A 15,433-nucleotide genomic window follows, 5' to 3' on the forward strand; every position below is an offset into this window, starting at 1 on the left:
ATATTCATATAACAAAACTGTTCAAAGTGTTTTTATTGGTGAGGCAACTCAGATCTCAAAAAACTGGTCAAAATATATTGGACTAAACTAAATGATTCATATGATTGAAAAATGCATTTAACTTCAAAATAAAAACAAAGAGACAGTTTACAGTAAAGAGTCATACCACATATTCAACATTATAATTTTTGAATTTAATGACAACATTTTTCATTTGGGCATATACACTTTCCTAGAGTGAAAATTTTGTTAATGTTTCTAAAGTCGTCTCATGGTTTCAGCTACTCGCTGACTTGTGTTGACTGTTTTCTATTAGTCTCTCTGGACCTACACCTCACCCTTTTCCATCATGCTTTATGCCCCAAGAGACCAATATTCATAAACTAAAGAACGTGTTCCTCTGACTTTTATTGGTTTTGACCAATAAAGTACCTGCAGAAGACTAAAAAGCAGGAATGTTGAGTTGGGGTATTCATTCTTCTTGTTCTTATCCAGTCAAGTTGCCACAGGTTGGCTTGTGTGCCTCTACTAAAGGCCACAACTTCTGCTTGGTATTCCTCCCCTACGACTCCCCTTTCCACTTACTCCTTCTGACTTTTCAGGAGTGGTGAAGACTCTTCACTGTCACTTGTATTTGAATGCTGCATCATTCCTTATTGATTTCTCTTAATCCTGTCTGCATTTTTCTAAACAGTCCCCTTATTAATCTCTTCTCAGTTACTCCATTAGAGTGTACCATCTATTTCTTGATGAGACCCTGGGTGGTACCTTGAAATAGAAGACGCTGGTCCTTCCCTTAGGTATAGCCTCCTCCACCCAGGTTGTCCTATTGACTGGTCTACATTAACAATCTCAGATGCAAAGTGAGGGACAGACTAGAAGAAACTTCCAATAGCAAAGTGAATTAATCTAGGCTCTAGAAGGTCCCAGGCCATGAAGGATGGCCGGGAGGAAAAGCAGTGACAGATTGTTATCCCATATGTTCATACCAGGCATCGTTAGAGTAGTAATTTTATAACTTGCTCCTTTATTTAATGTATGATTTAATCATTTTGTCATATTCTTAGGGTTTCATTGTAAACATCATTTTGACTACATACTATTCCAAATTAAAGGCTGGGTTTCTAGGATTTATAAATTATGGAAGTATAAGAAACAACTTTCGATTTTACTTGCTATTCTCCTTCTCCCATTCCTACCAAGCAGTGTCCAGTTGCACATGTTATAGATCCCCCCAAAGGAACTCAATGGCTGAATGAATGTATAAACTAAGGTTTTCTCCAAAAATGCCCATATTTATCCTAGCCCCATACCTAGGATGCAAGTAAGTATTTTCTTCACTTGGTTTAATACAGTTGTTGGGTCAGCAGCCTCATGAGGGATCCAATCTGGATTAAGTTATATATTTTAAAAGAGGCTCCTGTGACTTACCTTACAGGACTGAGCAGTGTAAGGAGTTCCACACATATGGCAGTTAGAAGTGAATAGATACTTCGGAAGCTTTCAGAGCATCCTGGAAGTTTGTTCAGCCCCAATGAAAATTGGTTTCTGGGTAAAATGTGACTGATTTCATTAAACCTGTACCTAACACTCAGTGGAACTCTAGTCCACCGCAACAGAGTCTGGTGAGAGAGTGGGAATACATTCACATTAAACCATAAAGAAAGATAGGAATAATAAACAATAAAAATTTTTAAGGGATATTTTAGTTTAGTTGGGCAGAATATCTAGAACTCCCCTACTCCCATCAAAACAATTTTAAAAAATATTTTTTAATGTTTATTTTTGAGAGAGAGAGTGTAAGTGGGGGAGGGAGAGAGAGAGAGACAGAGACAGAGACAGAGACAGAGACAGAGACAGAATCTGAAGCAGGCTCCAGGCTCTGAGCTGCCAGCACAGAGCCCGATGCGGGGCTCGAACCCAAGGACCACAAGATCGTGACCTGAGCCAAAGTCTCATGCTTAACTGACTGTACCACCCAGGTGTCCCTCAAAACACTTTTTAATAGGATGTAAAGAATAGAAAATAGTACTCCACAGTCTTAGAAGGGGCCAAAATTGCCTTTGAATATCCATAATGGTTCGTATAGAATGGGGTGCAAAGTGTGGCTTCTCTCTACTTGTTCTCTCTTCCTAGGCCTGGGCCAGGCATACGCCGGTGTGAAATTATGGTAGTCATTGTTCTTTCAGTGCCTGGATCAGAAATGCAGAAACATCACCACACTGCCATTCTGCCACACTGCCATTCCCCCAACAAGGGATCTTTCTGAGTGTGTAAAGCTAGTTAGACCAATCAACCTTTTCTCCCATCAACCCCACTTTCAGATACAGTTGAGAGTTGTTTAAATAAAGAAGTCACCCTCTATTCTGGAGGCTTTGACTTTAGAACAGTCAATTAAAAAAATTATCCTTTGGTGGAAAGTATTTCTGCATCCCATTTGGATACAGAAAATCTAGGTTTCTCTGTAATTTAGTCTTTTCTATATATATAAAAAAATTAAGAGTTGTTTGTTGTGGGTTTGTGTATGTATGTGTGTGCATGTTTGCTTGTTTGTTTATTTGTTTGAACGTGGAAGTTCAATTATAAACTAGCCAGAAAATATATTTCTACATGGCAAATTTGAGCAGCATTAAAGTTTATGCTGGTTAAATCACTTCAGATTGCGGGATATTCAGATCTCTGAATTTTATGATAATGTCAAGAGAGCTTCTGGTGAGTTCCATTAATTTTTTTGGTATTGTTTAATTTTACATGAGTAAATATAATTACTCCTTTTGTCATGAAGAGCAAGTTCTAATACCAATTTATAATTCATGGAGCTAATTATGTTAACGAGAAGGCAATCTTTCCTCAGCTATCTCCCCTGTAATTTTAAAGGATTTTGATTTTTTCCCCTTTCCTCTACAATTTCTCTTCCAGCTATGAAAAGGAAGTGTACACAATTCATCTGTGATATAATTATTTACCATGGCAACAGTTTGTGAATGGGATTGGGAAGTTGCACAGAAGGAGAAAGCAGCTTAAGGGAAACAGCCGAAAAAATCCTTTCAAGACAAGTGAAGAGGCCTTTCAGGTGGGGATGGTTTTTGTTTCCCTGACATTTTAAGGAGGGGCTCAGGTTTGCCTAACATTGTAAAAACTGTTGTTGATCCTAAAATAAAAGAGTCTATTTTCTACAGTTGCATTTCAGAAAATCACTTTGATTAAGAGGGTGGCGTAAAAGGCAAACCTGCGTTTCCCTTTGCATTTGAATTAACAGCCCCCAGGAAGGTAAGGGGAAAGTGTTTGCTGCTAAGTTATCAGATGGCATTGCCAGGGAACTTTTGGGGGGAAAAAAAGAGACTCCGGTTCCCCATATTCCTAAAATGAGTAGTAAGTTCCAACCCTGCTCAGCAACAAAAATCTTCCTTCTTGGGTGACTCTGTCAGATTGGGAGGAAAGTAAAGAAAATCTATCCAAATCCACTGGGCCAATCTTTGGGCTTCACCTGAGGCTCCACAAATTCTCTCTTTATCTCCCTTGTTCAATGGGATATTGATAATTTTAACCCCAAATGTGTAATGCCAATGAATGTAATCGATATTCTTCAAAAGAACACTAGCATGCATGTTAAAATAATAATAAAAATATCCAAATACAAGCCATCTTTTCCTGGGTGTTTTCAGGCTTATGTTCTTTTTACCTGTGAACAATGTTACATCTCATATTCTTCCTTTCTTTCAGTGTTCACCAATAGCTAATACCTGGCTTTAGCTGAAGTATTCTTGATTGCACAATAAAATTACTTCTGTTCAATATTCCAGGATGCTAATTGCATCAAGAGCTACAGGGAAAGCTCATAACTGGGAGCCGTAGGAGTAGAAAGCTCCAGAGAGCTTGATCTCCTCAGAAACATACAAAAACAGGATGAGGCTGAAAAGAGTGCGCCCATAACAACATTTTAAAATAAAAACATGAAACAAACAAACAAACAAACAAACAAGCAAACACCCTACAATTTGGTTCTAGAAAACACAGAGTTCCTATGTTCTAGTTGCAGAGCCAACAGAGTCACTTCATAAGATGACTTTACTGGTTTGAGCTCTTGCTCGTGTTGCTGTATTTGGAGGGCTGCCTCTTGTATGTGCCTGTGGTGTGCATGGAGTCTAGTACCAAGCATTCCGCTTCTGATGTTCTGTTTATACTGGACTGAGCACAGGGTTGTGCAAACTAAACAAAGCAAAACGTACTTCCCTTCAGGGAGAAGGACAAGGGAAACAACATAGTTTCATATGATAACAGAACTGGAACAGACCTTTCAGATCCATATTCCCTTTTCTTCATCTTAATAGATAAGAAAATTGAGTTTCTAGGAGGTGAAAAGACTAATTGTAGGTCTCTGAAACTTCTTACCTCCAGGCTGCTCATTCAAGCAAGATGTACAAAGAGGAAACAGAAAAAAATTTAAAACCAAGCATAGGTGATACACTTACACAAGAAGGATAAACTCTATAGAAATTTAGAGAAGATCCACTGTGCTCATTAGTCAGGGCAGACTTCATGGAAGAGGGGGCCTCTGTGGGGTTTCATTTGGGAGAGAAAAGGAGGAGGTCCCTTCCCAACCATGAGAAGAGGAAGTCTGCCCTTCAGTTTGCCATGAGCAATACTGCTGATGAAATCCTTTATTAGTTGCAGCTTTACATTTTTGCCTTGTGGCCTAGACAAGGAATAATGGAGATTATTTTTCCCAAGTAAAGGCAACTATTACCCATAGAAAAAGGGAAACTACCCTTAATTTAGTCTCTACAATTAGGATTAGTAAAGTGAGACATTACTAAAAAAATTAGTTTAATCCTTTAACCACACCCCATCTAACCAACCCAGATACATCTTTTTCATTACTGACAAGACTATCATTTCAGTAAGCATAGCCTTCAAGTGACTCTTTACTCAATCTCCATTAGATTATAGGCAAAACTTCAACCTTCTTGATATATCTGAGCACTCTCTTCCTTTCCTTCCTTCCTTTCTTCCTCCCTTCCTTCCTCCTTCCTCCCTTCATTCCTCCCTCCCCTCCCCTTCCTTCCCCTCCCCTTCCCATCCCTTTTCTTCTTCTGCTTCTTCCTCTTCTTCTCCTTCTTCTTCCTCTTCCTCTTCATCTTCTTTTCTTTTAGTTGCTCATGTCCTTCCCCCAGTATTCTCATTCTGTTACTTTATTGCCAAGCTTCTCAAAACTCACTTACTTCCCTAGACATTTCCCTGTTTAGAAACTCCCATTTTGGACAAAAGTGGACACCTTTTGGACAAAAGGGGATACCCCGTTAGTATCAGTGCATTTTCTAGTGGAATGAAAACATTTAATTTATTCACATTAAAGTACTTGGGTTTGAAAGTGACTAAAAAAGCAGGAAAATATGAGACTGCCTTCAGAAAGCTGAGCTCTGAGATCAACACAATCTCTCTGGTAAGAAGTAGAAGGTGGGCAGAGGTGGTGGTGTTTACTACTGAAGACTGAACAAAGGAAAGGGAACAATCAGTGTTAGCAGTGCCCATCCCAGCACTATTCAGGAAAAAGTGAGCTTTACACTAAGTATGCTGAATATCTCTGCTCCTTAAGGCAGTCCTGGATTGGGAGAAGACAGCTGTGGCTATACCTACCCTATCAGTAAGGGAGTGAAGAGTTGAATTAACCTTTACTTCCCTGGTGATTCCTTGATCACCAGCACAGCTTTTGTTTAGGATCTGGCTGGTTTACTTATAATCTCCACACTTGTCATGTGACCTCCGCATGTTCCAAATCCTGTTGTATTATTATTTCTCACCATGAACTTAGATAAGTAAGCATTCTGGTTCCATAAAACAATCCCAGAAACTTAGTGCATGTGTACGTGACAATATGTCTCCGTAAGTGATGGGACCACAATCAACTAACAAATCAGGTTTCAGCACCAGCAAGGCTGCGAGTCAACCCTAGGTCCAGAGGGAATGCCCTAGAACAATGAATGCCAATCCGTGAGGCCACTAGGACCAGGTCTTGTTGATCTTTCCCAACAAAATTTCCACCATGTTTTATGTCTTTGGCTGTGTTTGAGAGTATATATTCTTCTCTCCAAGAAATAATGGTGACGTATTATTTGGTAACCCTTGCAGACACAATGTTTTCATTTAAATTGATGCTTTTCTAATAATGGACTTTTAGACATTGAGAGAGATTAGTGGTAAAGATATTTTGATCAGGCCAGTATGCCTGCTTCCCAGGGCCCAGCTAAACCCTAGTGCACAAGCAACACTTATTCTGTCTATAAAGTGAGCCTTGGTGATCATTTCACCCTTCTATATACATGTGGCTTGTGACTCCTCAAAATGTTACGTTGAGCGTGTCAAACCAGACATTGGGGATCCTTCTGCACTTAATAGGGTGAATATGCAGTCTGTGCTCCTGCGATGACTAGAAGCTTCAGTGCCTTGAGGTAGGAGTGAAGGGAGAAAATATTCTGATTGGAATCACAGCATGCCTGCATGCAAATCAACAGACAAAGGCTACTCTGTAATTATGCTAAAATGACCTACTGTAAAACATTTCTCTTGTCCTTTTCTTGACCCCCAGGTAAAAAAGAAGTGGTTGTTAAGTGGCATTGACCATCTATGTCCTCATCCATGTGGCTGCTCAGGCTATAGCTGTTGCAAAATGGTATTTCCCAGCCCTGTCCATGTCCAGATGGCTGGTTTAAAGCATCATGAAGTGAAATGAAAAAAGAGGAAAACATTAGCAGACAGAATTGTAGCTTGTTCATGGAAAATTAGAAGACGTACCCTTTGATTCCTTTGTGGCTCCCCACCCCCATCCCCAAGTGGTTTAGAATTAAAATGGGGACAAAAACATCTCTAGATTTATTTGGCTCTGCCATATTAACCATAAAAAAGATCTAGCCTGTTCCAATCTTAACCCAGCAGTAAACTATAAATCCAACTTCCCCTCTCTGCTGGGGAAATAAAATCCAAATACAGTAGCATCCAAATAATTATCAAGAGTTGAGCTGTGCTGGCAGGGTGCAATGTACAAGATTCAATTTTAACTAGTGATTACAGACCGGCAACCTTCTAGCCCTGAATGTCAAACGGCCATGTCACTTTCTCCTGTCACGGAGTATGTCAGGACTCACCGCAGCCTGGTGACTTTTCATCAGAGGTAATGAATCTTGTACTCCTGAGATGGGAAATGTCACTGTGCCTCCCCGTCCCTCCCTCTCCCCCCACCTCACCCCTCATTCCCTTCCTGCCACCTGTCCAGGTCCCAATAATTAGGAAAAGAATGTTGTGTGTGACACTGTTTCTCACATCCCCACCAGGGCCCTGCTACTGTCAATTTAAATTGTGTGGTCAGTACTCAACTTGCAACCATACGTGATAAAATGGCTACCTCAGTAGACGGTTTACGGGGCTGGAGTCTCATGTATCAAGTTCTCTTGTCCTTGAGCAATAAAATGGAAAAACAGTTAAGCTCTGACCTTACAGCCTGCATGGTTTGGGGCTCCAGTCCAACTCCTGATAACCTGCCTTTAAATCTTTCGAACTTGAAGTTTTTTGTTTCTGACCTTTCTTCTGCTAGATGCCATTTGGGACATCAATGAGGGTGGAGCACTGTGTGGGTGGTGACAGGGAAGGAGAGTACATGGATTGTGATGTCATCTTTTAAGTCCAGAGTTCAATGTCTGACATAAAAAGAAACTGGACAAGCGCTTTATATTTTTGTGGGGTTTTTCTGAGCCAACGAAAACACTTATGATATACATACAAATGTAGCCACTGGTTTTTGAAAACTATTTCTTGAATTTCTTAAATTCTTTTATTTTTTTTATTTTTTTTATTTTCGAGAGAGAGAGAGCATGTGCATGAGAGAGTGGAGGAAGGGCAAGAGAGAGAGAGGGAGAAAGAGAAGAGAAAGAGAGAGAGAGAGAGAAAGAGAAGAGAAAGAGAGAGAGAGAGAGAAAGAGAGAGAATCTTAAGCAGGCTCCATGTTCAGCACAGAGCCCAATGTGGGGCCTAATGCAGGGCTGGATCTCATGACTCTGAGATCATGACCCGAGCCAAAACAAAGAGTCAGATGCTTAACCAACTGAGCCATCCAGGTGCCCCTAATTTCTGAAATTCTTAATATAAATCCCAGAATCTTAGAGGTTTGGAAGGAGTACATATGAATTGAATTAGAAAGAAATATTTCTATTCATGATAGAAAAATTCCCTTTATTTCTTATGCATCTCATCATTTTAGAAAATATTTAACACCTATTATGCTTCACATAATATTTCTACTTATTAAGAGATGTAAAAAAGCAATATATAGCATAATCCCTGCCTTAGTTAATATGAACAATAAGATACATGAATGATAGGTATAAAATAAGGAAATACATAGTAAGTGAAAGGAGATAGTCTTCCCAGTATGAATAACAATGCCCACAAGATATAAGTGCATTAAACTCATCTCAGATGGTAGAAAAGATGTGAAGCCGATATGGTCCATAGTCAACCAAGAAAAAGGTATCAAGGTAATGGTACATGCAAACACAGGATCACATTGTTTGTTAGTTCTAGGAACATCTCCATGTTTGGCTGTAGTGATTAGGTATTGCATGGAACACAGCAGTAAATTACAGCTGAGGTCAGTTAATCCATTGTCATCCAATATAAGTCATTCAGATGGGAAGGCAATATCAAGGTTAATCATAGCATCGAAGAAGGTTCTAAAGGAGCTGTGGGGCAGCTAGTTTCCCTTGCTATGTAGGCATTTTGTTTTTCTTGAAACATCAGGGCGCTTTTATTGAGTCAAGATTCTATGAGAAACATTTAAGCTTTAATGTACCAAGACTTGTTAGAGAAAGTTTATTTCTAGATAAGACTTGCCTTCCTTCTTTTTTCTCCCTCCCTTCCACCTTCCTTCCTTCCTTCCTTCCTTCCTTCCTTCCTTCCTCCCTTCCTTCCTCCCTCCCTCCTTCCTTCCTCCCTCCCTTCTTCCTTCCTTCCTTACCTCCCATCTTCCTTCCTTCCTTCCTTCCTTCCTTCCTTCCTTCCTTCCTTCCTCCTATATTATGTTCCAGACACTGAGCTAGGCATAAGTGATGAAACACTAAGCAAGACCAACAGGCTTCTTGTCATAATGTAGCCTAAAGCCTGGTGGAGAAAATGGGCAAGTATTCAGGCAATTATAATAAAAAATGAGAGGAAAATGAAAGAGGCTGCAACAGGCTAATGGGGTCCTAATAGAGGTACCTGGTCCAGACATAGTAGGGTAACAGGAAGAGCTTTCCAAAGGATGCCCAAAGGTAAACAGGAAGTCTTTACCATTGATCCTCTAGGAAGCCATGAATCTCTGGGTAGATTTCAGGTTCTTTGAATGGTGTCTGAAGTCTTCTCCATGAGCTACTAGAGTGGGTCTCCTTACTGGGGGGAGGGGGGGGACGGAAAATTACCCTTATTGTAATCAGTGTCTATCCTCAATTATTTAACATCACATCTAGAGGATATCTTTAAGGATAGAAAGAGGCTGAATTTAAGACACATATAATATTGTGACCAATATGTGGGCCACGATATTGCAAAGCACAAGCATACATTCTCCTTCCTTTCATCTTCTCTGTGCCATTATAAATTAATTACAAGTAAAGATTGGGTAGTAAAGTTAGAAATTGTGTTTAAAACATCTCCTTGAAGGATTACAGAAAACTGAATTTCTAGTATATTTATTCTCCCCATATCTTTTTTTTGAATTTGTTTTTATTTTTGTCTTAAGTTCATTCAAAAACTGAGAGTATCATGTAGCAGGCAAAATTCAAATTATTGAAGGGCTCAAGAATAAGTAAAAAAACAATTGTTTCTTCCCATTATGAACTTGCAGTCTAGAAGGGGAGAGAGAGGTAGACAAATAATCACAAAGCAATGTAATGCCTAAGATGATATGGGAAGATTGACCCTGTATACTAAGTGGGGGATTATAGTTCATGGACCTTTAAAAAAAGAAACAGACATAAGCCAGTGTATCTGCTTTTGTTAAATAGACTGCAAGCTGCCTCTCCAAAATATAGAGGTAATTCTCCACTGATAATTGGTAGAATCATTTACAGCTTCACAGACAGGGTAGGTGCCACCGTGGATCCCGTGATGATCCTGAACAGTGTAGAGGTGAGCGAGGTGATAGGTATGGCAAACAAAAAGAGGTGCCAAAATACTCCCTAATTGGACAGGATGCACGACAGACACATTTCAGGAGGCCCCTTATAAGTCACACAGAATTAAATTCAAATGTCCTCCTTTCTTCACCAACCCTTAGACCTGATCTTTCTTATCTTCCAGTCAAGATGAATGAAATGAATTTCTCTGGGGGCAAAGAGACTCCCTGCTCACTGGAACTAAGAAGACTGATGTCTCAGTGTTTGTACAAGCAGTCAGCAAAGGGACACAATCACCTCGAAATGTAAGTGTATCTGTGAGAAAGGGGAGTGCTCACAGAGAAGTCAAACTAGTATTAACTGTCACACAAGAACATGTAACAAGAGAAACTCTTCTGCATGATACTGTAATGGCAGATACATGTCACTATACATTTGTCAAAACACATAAAATGTACAGCATAAAGAGTGAAACCTAATGGAAACCAAGGACTTTAGTTAATAATAATGTATTAATGCTGACTCATCAATTCTAATAAATAAACCACTTTAGTGTGAGATGTTAATAGAGTAAATAAGGTGAGTGTTGAGGGACTATATGAGAACTCTCTACACTTCTCCCCCAACTTTTTTTGTAAAATAAAATTCAGAAAAGTGTATTTCCTGAAATACTTGTTATACTGTACAGTGGTTATTCATATAATCTTGGTCTTCTTGTTAATCTATGAGCTATAAGATAGGGATCTATGTTTGTATTTTTTAAGTTTTCTATTTGGCAACTTCATGAAAATTTGTTGCACGATAAAAAGGACTCTCAAGTTTAGGAAATACTTCTCCATTATAAAATATAACACTGAGATGCTTAGGAATTAGCAGGCCAAAGAAGAATGGCCACACCTTGAGTAGCGGTTCCAGGCAGAGATGACGCACTGTTCAAAGGTCTGGATGCAAAAGCAGGTTCATTTGACAATCTGAAAGTACCTCTCCTTGGAGAAGGCCTATAGGGAAACTGAACCATGACCTTGGTCCATTGTTGTGGGAACATGCAAATGCAGCCTCGCATGGCCCCATACTCAACGTCCTGAGATAATCTTTCCTGCAATGTCTATTTAACGATATTCATCTTACTGTCTTTGATTCTAGAAAAAATTAAAATTCTGACAACTGAAAAAAAAATGCTCTTTTACTTCAAGCAAAAAAAAAAAAAACAGCATCATGAATACCCTATTTAAATGCAAACTTTAGAAATTATATTTCAAATAGTCCTAAGAGGACTAATTAATAATTGTAAAGTGCTTTGAAGATGGAAAGTGCTAAATTAACGTCAATATTTATTTATTAATAATCAGAGGAGGTGATTCTGCCATGTTGAAGTTGCCTCTTTTACGATCAAGTACCGACTACTACCATGATTTCACTCTCTTAATTGCCTTTTCCAGCCACTATTGCCATGTGGGAATTCCAGACTTTTTGCTTGTGTTTAGTATTTTATTATTTAAAAAATATTGCCAGTTCTCTATCTATAACTGCCAGGAATTTCCTCATTTTGTGTGTAGAGAAGCTATTATGCATTAACATCAAAATTTGTGCGTCATATAAGCAGAAACTACACTTAATAGTCAACACTAAGCACAGTATCAACCACAGAGTACGAGCTGAGGAACAAAATTTTGAATGAATAAATGAATGAAAAACAAATTAACCCAGTTCCTTTTTATATATAAAGTGTAAATGTTGCCTTTAGCCTCACATCATATCTATTTGTATCACATGGGAACCTACTTCATATATTATCTGGAACTCAAAAATATGTTACTTTTTCATTTCTTGAATGCTAGGTTGCAATCTTTTAGCAGTCCATATTCAAGTTGTGGTACTTCCAATGATGTTTAATGGTATGCCAGTGGAAAGAGGAGTTAAAAAAAAAGCTCAACAAATAATTAAAATATTTAAAAATGTCCAAATAACTGGCATCACTGAGCTCAAATGTCCAGGATTCTTGGCTTTCTACCTTTAGAGTTGGCTACTTTGTATTGTCCACAGTGAGTACCATTGCAAGAACTGCTGACACAACCTGGAGTCCATGGCTCCATTTCTACTTTACAATCTCCTACAAGCTACAAACCAGAGACAGGACTCTGGCCTGAGAGGAACTCATCTGGACCAGCGTTGGTTGTTAGTCGGAAATCGCAATCCATTCTTACAAGCAGCACATACATTTAGTCAACTGGACACAAGGACAAGGATAAGTGAGCTGGCAAAGGAACAGTAGATAGTCTGTAAAAATTCACTTACAATTTCAAGCTATAGTCTACAAAACCAAGGTTCAGATGAATAAAGAAGAGGAAGATTATGAAGAGGGACATGTGGACCAGGAGAGAAACACCAGTGTGAATATGGCATATCAGGGCCTCTCTGATCAGGACGGCTGAGTATCCTGGCCCATTTATTGACTAAATAAATATATTTAAACACCATGCACTCAAAGCTCTAAATTAGGCTTTATGGCAGATACACTTACATGGCGCTTTGAAGATTCAATTGTTCTCAAGGAACCTCCACAAATACTAGTTAGGCTGAAACACTCAACAAATGAGTGACAATTCAGCCATTTGTTGAGACTTGCCATCTCAATGGGGCTTTGCTCAATTCTTTACCACATACTCAATTATTCCAGTAGATTTTATACATATAATAATTATATATATGCTATATTACATATTCACATACATACGAGGAAAAAAAAACAGCTGAAAAATTTAAAGGTGCTTATACAGAGAGAGCAAGCACATCCCTCTTGATAGAAAACTGATTCTGAACAAAGCAAGAAACCTGTACAGTCATTCCCATTTTGGCAATTTAGAGAGTTTGCCAAGAGCTAGGTCTGCCTCCTCTGTGACCAACAAAGTTTTGTGGTCTAAGACACCGTTCATTTATTACCATGTGACAGGCAAATGCAAATTCTACATGTTGGGAATACAACTGTAATGAGATCATCATTTATTCTTTTCATATTTGTAAATTTTATCTCATCTACCAGATAACTAGCTGCTAAAAGATGGGGCCAATTCTTGCTTATAACTTTTGCATACTGCCAAATACACACTCAAAGTGGACTACGGCTGACTGATGAATATAAAGCAGAGAGAAACAATACAAGGCAGTCTCTAGCTAAATTCTAACACTAGTGCAATAGATGCATGGGAAGCCAGAAGGAGAATTTCCAACTTTACTATTTTGAAGGATCTTAATGCCTCAAAATTTGGTACAGAATTATGGAATGAAGTTAATTTATATAAAACAAGTTAAGTCTTGAAGCCAGCTCAAATTGTGCATGATGAAAACAATACTATTAAGCTTATTTTCCTGTCTTTACCTTTCCCACTTGAATGTTCAGTGCAACTTCCCATAGCAGTTGGGTGATTTCAATGACTACCTTCTCACTCCTTCAATATTCATTGCAAATATCCTTCAGGAAATTCTTGGTATCTTTTCACTGTCTACCACTTCTATTTCAAATTCCCTTGCTTTTCTCTCATTCCCCCCATATTCATCCTGTTGATTAAGAATGGGTTTCTCTAGGGGCACTTGGGTGGCTCAGTCGGTTGAGTGTCCGACTTCGGCTCAGGTCATGATCTCGCGGTCCGTGAGTTCAAGCCCCGTGTCGGGCTCTGAGCTGTCAGCTCAGCTTCAGATTCTGTGTGTGCCTCTCTCTCTGCCCCTCCCCCGCTCACACTCTGCCTCTCTGTCAAAAATAAACATTAAAAAAATTTTTTTTAAAGAATGGGTTTCTCTAAAATAAGCAGTTAAATAAATATTCATTTCTTTTTTGGTTTGGTGTCTCCCTATGAAGGCTTTTCAGACACCCTTTTCCTCTACATATTCACAACCTATATATGCAATGTCATCAATACTCAGCACAGCCTGCACCATACTGCAGCCATCTCGGGGAACCCATCTGTGGGGGAAGGCGGGGCAGGTGAAGAGCGTGGGGAAGTTACCTCAAGACGTCATCCAAGAAACTACTTGTGAATGATAACATTATGTCTCAACTATTACTGAGAAATTATTTTGAGATCAGGTTATTAGAGATTCTCTGGAATTTTATTTTTGAGGAAAACACTGTTCTAGTTTGAGGTAAATTTTTTGCCTACATTAATAACCGCCACATTTTGCTCTACATTTTTCTCCTCTTCCTCAACTCATTATCACCACTCTTGTATTTACTATGAAATAAGATCTTTTACCCATATTGTGACATCCATTTTGCAATTTTGTAGACGATGCTTCTTTCCAGAGGGAAATCAACTCTACTGAACAGCTGGATATTTTACTTCTCACATCTCTTATGTAGTCTCCTCAGTTAAACCCTCTTTTTTTTTTTTTTTTTAAATTCCTAAAGCACTCCTGGTCATTCTCACATTGTCATTTTAAAGTTATGTGTCCTAGTAACTACTTTGGATTTTCAAAAGAGTAAATGACAATCTTGAAAAACTTTCTTGAGGTCAGGAATTATGTTACATGTTTTCAAACTTCTGCCATTATTGGCATAGAACTAGGTGTATTAGAGGTGAACAGATTTTATTTGATATTTGACTGATGGATTTATTGAATGGCTGAATCTTTATGGTAGAGACTATAGCAAAGACAATTCTTTCAATTTGTTGTTGTTCTGTGCTTGGTAGATAGGTAGTCTAAGCATAGTTACAATAGAATCCTGAAGAGAGAGAAAGACTTCTAAGGAATAATATTGGATGCTATATGATAGAATGTATGATGAAAACAGTTTCTACCAAATTTTACAACTTCATATAGCTTAATAAAAATTTGCTTTTCTCTTACTTTTACAAAAGAAAACAATAAAACAACTTTCATTGCAAAGATACAGGAAGCTTGTACGGTCTCTATCCTATACATACACATTTGGACACACACACACACACACACACACACACACACACCCCTCTATATATCAAACAGATACCACATGAAACACTAAGCATCTTTGTTGGGTCTTTGACAGCTAAATTAGATTAATTTAAGTTAAGTTAAATCAAATAACTTGCTTTGTATATTTAAGTTGCCATTCAAATAATACAGATTTTTCTGCCTGTCATTTAGAATGAATTCAGTACCACAAGTTTTCCATTGAGTGAACAGAGCTAACTGAGGGCATCCAAGAAGAAACCTTCATAGATAATTGGCTAGCTCGGGGAGCTAGTGTAGCGGAACATGATTCCAGATTGAATCAAATTCTGGAGCTCTGTTGAAGAGAGGACTAAAGAATG

General features: G+C 38.6%; 1 long non-coding RNA gene across 1 annotated transcript; it reads right to left on the reverse strand.

The window, feature by feature from the left end:
- Positions 1–4,775: 4,775 nt before the first annotated feature.
- LOC125914375 (uncharacterized) lies at positions 4,776–7,625 on the reverse strand. The gene is made up of 3 exons (XR_007455283.1): positions 7,488–7,625; positions 6,550–6,701; positions 4,776–5,275 (listed from the first exon to the last, which is right to left on the reverse strand). It is a non-coding gene; the product is annotated as an uncharacterized LOC125914375 (long non-coding RNA).
- Between the last annotated feature and the right edge of the window lie 7,808 nt (positions 7,626–15,433).

Source organism: Panthera uncia (assembly GCF_023721935.1).
Source record: "Panthera uncia isolate 11264 chromosome D3 unlocalized genomic scaffold, Puncia_PCG_1.0 HiC_scaffold_8, whole genome shotgun sequence".
In the NCBI taxonomy this organism is placed as follows: domain Eukaryota; kingdom Metazoa; phylum Chordata; class Mammalia; order Carnivora; family Felidae; genus Panthera; species Panthera uncia.